The sequence below is a fragment of the Sparus aurata genome, chromosome 11, assembly GCF_900880675.1.
Source record: "Sparus aurata chromosome 11, fSpaAur1.1, whole genome shotgun sequence".
Lineage (NCBI taxonomy): Eukaryota > Metazoa > Chordata > Actinopteri > Spariformes > Sparidae > Sparus > Sparus aurata.
The window spans coordinates 24,076,845-24,083,231 of record NC_044197.1 but is presented as its reverse complement, the minus strand read 5'-3'; positions in this window follow the sequence as shown (position 1 = coordinate 24,083,231).

The following is a 6,387-nucleotide window of genomic DNA, read 5'->3' as shown; positions in this document are numbered from 1 at the left end:
GATCTTGGAATTTAAAAAGGCCAAGGTCTGCGCCAACAGAAGCTCCTTCATCGAAACGATTGCACAGTTTTTCTCACCACAAGACACTCTTGTGTATGTTTGAGTGTGTAGAAACGGCTCATTCTGTTTAATTAGCCGGTGTACACGAGCATATTGAGCATTAACACCTGACAGGACTGTTTCAATTCTTGATGTTGAGGAGTTGCGGTGGTGTGGTTTTATCTCTCAGCTGCCATGATCAAAGAAAATGTTACAGAACAAGAAATAAGAGAAGATAGCAAATGTCAGATGAGTTAAAAACAGGAACCTTGGAGTTCACGTGCGAAACTGGCTCAGCCAGGCTCAGACTCACTGGAATAACACAGTCTGCAGTCCAGCAGTCAGCTGGTAGACATGAACACTTGGTGCTGACTAACATTTGATCCAGGAATCAGATCTGAGTGAGTCTGCCCTGAGGACAGTCACCTCAAGACGGGAGGGGGGGCTTGAACCGGGTCACTCTGAGGGGAAGTTGTAGCTCAGGAAAAACTATTTTTATGGTGGTGTGTGGAGGATGAATTGAGGAGTGTCATAGTCTGAGAAAAGAAGCTGCTCTATAGTCAGATGGCATTAGGGTGAACAGACTGTGGGTGGGTGTTGTCACACCAGATAGAAATAAGCTGTTGCTAATTCATAGAAATAATCTTTCACAAAACATGTTTTGGTACAAATTATTAATCTACACACATTTAATGACAACTTGACAAGATTCACCTGCCAAAGGTCTCCATTTCAGACCACCAGTGCCTACACCAGAAATGTTACCAACTGTAAAAGTGAACATCCTGAGCTCTGACACCTTGAGGTTTTCACTAAGTTGCTCGCTGCAGTCACCTTACTGTGACACTGTGTGTTTTCTACAGAACTAACGGATGTGATGACAGAAGTGAAGCAGATGTTTCATCAGTCTGCCTGCTATCATGCAACATCCACCACATTCCTGTAACCCTTTTTACACCTTGCCTTTAACTGATGCTCTGAGTTAGTCAGAGTGAATTCAACCCTTCTGTAGTATTGGGTTCTATCATCAAACCTGCCTGTCTGGTTTGGTCTGTGAATTATAGCTCCAACATTAAGTTTGTTCATATTCATCCAATAAGTGTGGTTTACTTCCATTTGTTCTTGTGCGTTTCCTGTATTGACCCTATAAAGACCACTAGTTTAGATTCAGATTCAGATTTAGATTCAGACAACTCTATTGATCCCAAAGAGAGCAATTCATTTTCAGCTTACCCCGTCCACAATCACACAAGCAACATCCAATAAGTTACTGTCAAAAACACAGAGCAACAAACAAACAAACAGAGGTCGGTAAAGGACAGCAAGATAAAAATCTATGGTAAAATAAATAGCAATGAAATTAAGAAAGACTATTGTTAGAATTTAGTAACCTGACAACAGAAGGAGTAAAACATTTGGAGTATCTATTAGTTCTCCTCATGTACAGTGTACATGGAAGTGTTGGCCTGAAGGAATCACCATGAACTCACAAGGCACACAAACGTGATCAGGTTGGCTGATAATATACTTTGCCTTCTTTTTCACCCGATTCTCCCAGAGAGAACATTAATCTCCTTGCCTGACTCCTGACTAAAAGAGAAGGCTTTTCAATTAATTAACAAAAAAATCAATGAACAATCATTTCTCCTTAATTGCACTCAGAGTTTTGTGTTAAGTTACATTTGATGTGAAAAAAAACCAGCATGTTAGAAACTCCTTGTCAACAGGTTCATTAAACGGTAATATTCAGAGGATCATTACGTTTGATTTAGTTGGCAAAACCAAAACCCCACAGAATCTGTTTCTGTTGGAGGTGGGAACACACAGTTTTATTTGGAAACTGTCAAGACATGTGGCTACACATGTTAAGAATAACATTTGTGATTCAACATACTTGTCATGCCTTAATTAGTAGACCAGTAATTAGTAGAAATTCAGTTTTCAGAGACAGTGGTACCAAATATTTGACATGGATCTTTCTGTATCAGAATCTGAATCAGAAATACTTTGTTGATCACTGTGGGGAAATTGGTTCATACCAGTTGCTCCTTCCAGATCAGAGATATCACACTATGGAGAAACCGAATAAGATATAAGTAAAGAAGACAAGAGTAAGTAAAATAAAAATAAGATATGCAAGTAGTAAAAATATATGTGTCAACCTGCATGCTTTTGATAAGGCACTAGTAATTAAGTATTTTTTCAGTGTGGAATTCATACTTTGACTTCATTGAATTACAAATACTTCCTCCATCCCCACTTGTTATGATTTCAGCTTCAGTTTGAACTCTTTTTTTTTCATTCATTTTAAAAGACCCCCTTAGATCACACAGAGGTAAAACTGCAGGTATGTAGGTTACATACCTGCAGTTTTGCCTCCCGGTGTTTTGTGGCCCAGATTCAAAGTGGACATGCTCAACTGGTCTGTTAGCACACCTGTTTTCTTGGCCCAATTATATTAAAAAAGAATAATTTCTGGAATCAAATGAGTAGAGTTGAAAACCAAAGGCCAACAGTTAAGGAAGCAGTTTTCACATTCGGGGTTTTAAACAATAGAGTGTTCAGTAAAGGGAGTAAAGGACAAATAGAAAGACCTAAACTGTATGGAATTACCTGTTGTCTGGGGAAATTTAGGGATAATTTTGACAGCAATGTGTTCCAAGAAATTTTTACATTCGTTCCTCCCCCTCACAAACATGAAGACCAACCTCGACTTGACAAAAACTGCCTCGGGGCCACTAGTAATCTTTCCCCTGGAGTCTTTGTTCAGTGCTAAATTGGGTTAACATAATCACATGAGCCAAATAGAGACAGATTGTTTCCTTTCACCAAACCTTTTGGGCTATTTGTACTGAGGGCAGTGGCGGTGTATCCCTGATAACTAATTACACTAATGAAGAGAAATTCATTACGAGCTGGTTGCATGGCAAAAACTGTAAACAAACCAGCCACTAAATGTGAATGTGTGTATGTGTGTGTATCCATTGTACCATAGACACATCTGGAAGCAAGTCTCTTTAGGAAATCTGTCATGGGTTCAATGTAGCTCCCAGAAACCTGCCCAAAACAGAATGTATCGTGCAAGAGTGCCCTTTCAGCAAGGCATTGTATGCTGCCCGAAATGTAAAACCATAGAAAAGACATTTGGTTTCCAATCAGTGATGGTGGAAGTATTCAGAACTTTAGTGTCAAGTAAAGTTCCTCAAATTTGCTAAATGTACTTTGTTACATTTCACAACTGTTTCCAATACATAGTGTCACCTGGATTTTGTGTGCGTGCAGGTGTGTGTGTGTGTGTGTGTGTGTGTGTGCTTGTGTGTGTGTGCGTGGTTGCGTGTGGCTGTGTGCGTGAGTCATTATGAGTTGACAGACAGAGTTGTTGTCAGACAATGCTGACTATCTGCTAAACGCCGTGGTTGATCACGCCACACCACTCTCACAGAACCTCTCAGGCCACTCAACCACACCTCACCAGGACCAACCAACACATTTCTGCATATTAACTCACCTCACCTGCAGGCTAACGTGCGGCCAGGAGAGCACTTTAATTGTAGAGCACTTTAATGATAGCATATTGCGTTTCAGACACACAGTACAGGACTAACAGCTCAAGCAACATTTTAAAGTGACAGCGTTGGCAGCTCCAAAATGAGCTCCTGATGAAGAGCAATGTTTTCAAAGAAAAAAAATCAATTGATTTTTATAATAAAAATGGTTTTCGATTGTGGCAAATAATAACACAATCAGGCAGCTACAACCTTTTTCCAATTTCTGATCAAAATGTTTTTTTTCTCCTGTGTTTATGACTAAGCTTTACCAAGATAATCTGTCTAAGTTCCTTTTCCCACATTTTCATGTATGAAAAACCAAGAGTTAGAAAAATGTTCCAGATTTTTTCCTCCCCAGGCGGGATTACATTACATGAAAATTGGGGCTACATGAAAAAAAAATGTATCTGAAAAGCCTGTGTTTTCACAGATGGAAAAGAAATTAAGCAACTTAAACGGTCAACATGGCAAAACCTGTTTTCGCCAATTCTCAAGCCATAAATACAGGGGAGAAATAATTTTGTTCAGACCAGAAAAGAAAAATCCTTGCACTGCTTCCATAGGTGACTCATGGACACTGCAGAATGGAGAAGTTTCTGGATGTTACATAATAAATTGTCTTGTGGTTTTTGTCAGTGACGTCAAACTTAGTTTCCCAGCAACCTCTGCAACATCAATGAATAATGAATGAATGAATAATCCAGAAACCGTCGTCTGTTGGTTCATCGAGTTGTATCCATCATGATGTGTGATCCATAGTAAAAGGAAGGAACACTGGGTCTGCCCCCCCCAAAAAGTGCAAAATAATCAAAGATAGTTCTTGAAAATCATGACCAAGAACACAAAAACTGAAGTTGTCAGTATTCTGTGTAACTGCGACATGAACCGGCCAGCTGGCAGTTGATTGTGATGGAAACATGAGCCAATGATTGACCTGATGCTGAAAAAAGTCATATACCAGTTTGAGAACCTCAAAAAGTCTAACAGTAAGCTATTTGGTGGACTTGACAGTGGTTGTTACAAAACTAATTTGATAACCTCACCTTGACTGAAGAAGAACCTTTTTTTCTTACTAAGAGGAATCCAGTGATTGCGGTCATTTCCAAAAATACAGAATCACAACTAGACTAGAATGGCATTCAGTAGAGCACATACCTCTGCCGAGGCCCAACAGTCACCTTTGTTACAATCAAGCCTAATCCAATATCAAATTTGATAGCCCTGTATCAATCTGAATTCAAACTACCTACAACTGATTAATAATTTAAGATCTAGATCTAGGATCCACATCAAAATGTACCCACACAGCCAGCTAAATATGCCAGATATTTTCCTCATGATGCACGTATTCTTCTCTGAGAACTTGATGGAAACACTGAAAATCACCCTATTTGATCGGCACTGAAAATGAATGGGCTCTATTCGGGGCTGCATACCATCCTCAATTTAAGTTTCATGGAAATCCGTTCAGAGGTTTTTGAGTAATCCTGCTGACAAACCAACAAACAGTAACTGCTCCTTGATGTGAAAGAGTAAGGCCTCATTCAGATTATGGTCATATGCCTCAATACGCCTCAAACTAACTTTGAACGTCTCTGATTTTTATGTTGGCAGGAAGATGGAACAACTAAAATTTAAGATTTGAAGGTGCTCATACAACCTGTGTTAATGAAAGTCCAGTCAGGAGGACTATCCTTTCACATACTTCAGCCTGTAGTTTAATTTCCCACAACATCCTGTTATTTTCTCCTCTCTCGCATGCTGACTCGATCATATCTCCTTGCTGTCATTATCTGGGGCTGTCAATTGCGATATTGACTGTGCTCATAAGCTGATCACATGTACATTGTTAGCCTATCTTGTACTGGCTTTCCGGGCTTATTTTTTGGCTTTTTCATGGTTTATTAGATTGGAGAGTTTAGAGAGATGATGATGGTGGATGACATGTAGCAAAGGGCCAGGATTGGGATATGCATGCTGGGACGGAGAGGACACAGTCGCCGCGCATGGGAGGCATTCTCCGTGCCACCTTTCCTTTTTAAATTGGTTCCTCGTGCGCCCCTCACCTCTCCATCACCACCCAATCTTCACAGATTCATCAGCTTCATCAGTCTCGTCTGTGCCTGAGTCAAAGACTTTCTGTAAAGACTGAGTCATCACATATTATCTGTCTTTACAAACAACTATCTTTACTGAATTTACTTGTCTCTCCAAACTGAAATAAAGGGCGGCATAAACTCCTGAGGCAAAGCCAAAAGGCTAGTAAACGTATACAAAAAATTTATTAAAAAAGGTGTAAGTAGGAACTTGGTTGGCTTCTCTTTACAGTCCATTCAGTATCCTTTCATTTTGTCATGACCCCTAATTTTTTGTATATTCTGTTATACATTCCCAGTGTGTCACAAGGTCCTTATTATGCTTTATTAAACTATCTGAACATTACTCCCCATGTAGAGAGAGGACATGTTTAGGCTTTTCTACTCGCGCTTTACTTTTGCTTTACTGTTTTCTGTACTTTCTTGGGCCTGTTTTGATACATTTAAACCTGACCCCTGATGCTCTTGTATCTATTATTAGATGTGTTTTTATTGCATTTTACTATGTCTATAACTGTTTGAGTTATATTGTTTTGAGACACTACGGAAGGCTAACTGTCAGCAGACCAAGCACTCTCGATACCAAGCTTCCCCTTTCAGCGCTTGGCATGAATGTGTAATTCTCTGTTATATGTTGCAGTAGCATTTCGTCTTATCAGGACATATTTGGTGTCATTGTTACCTGTTTTGTTCAGGAGATAAAA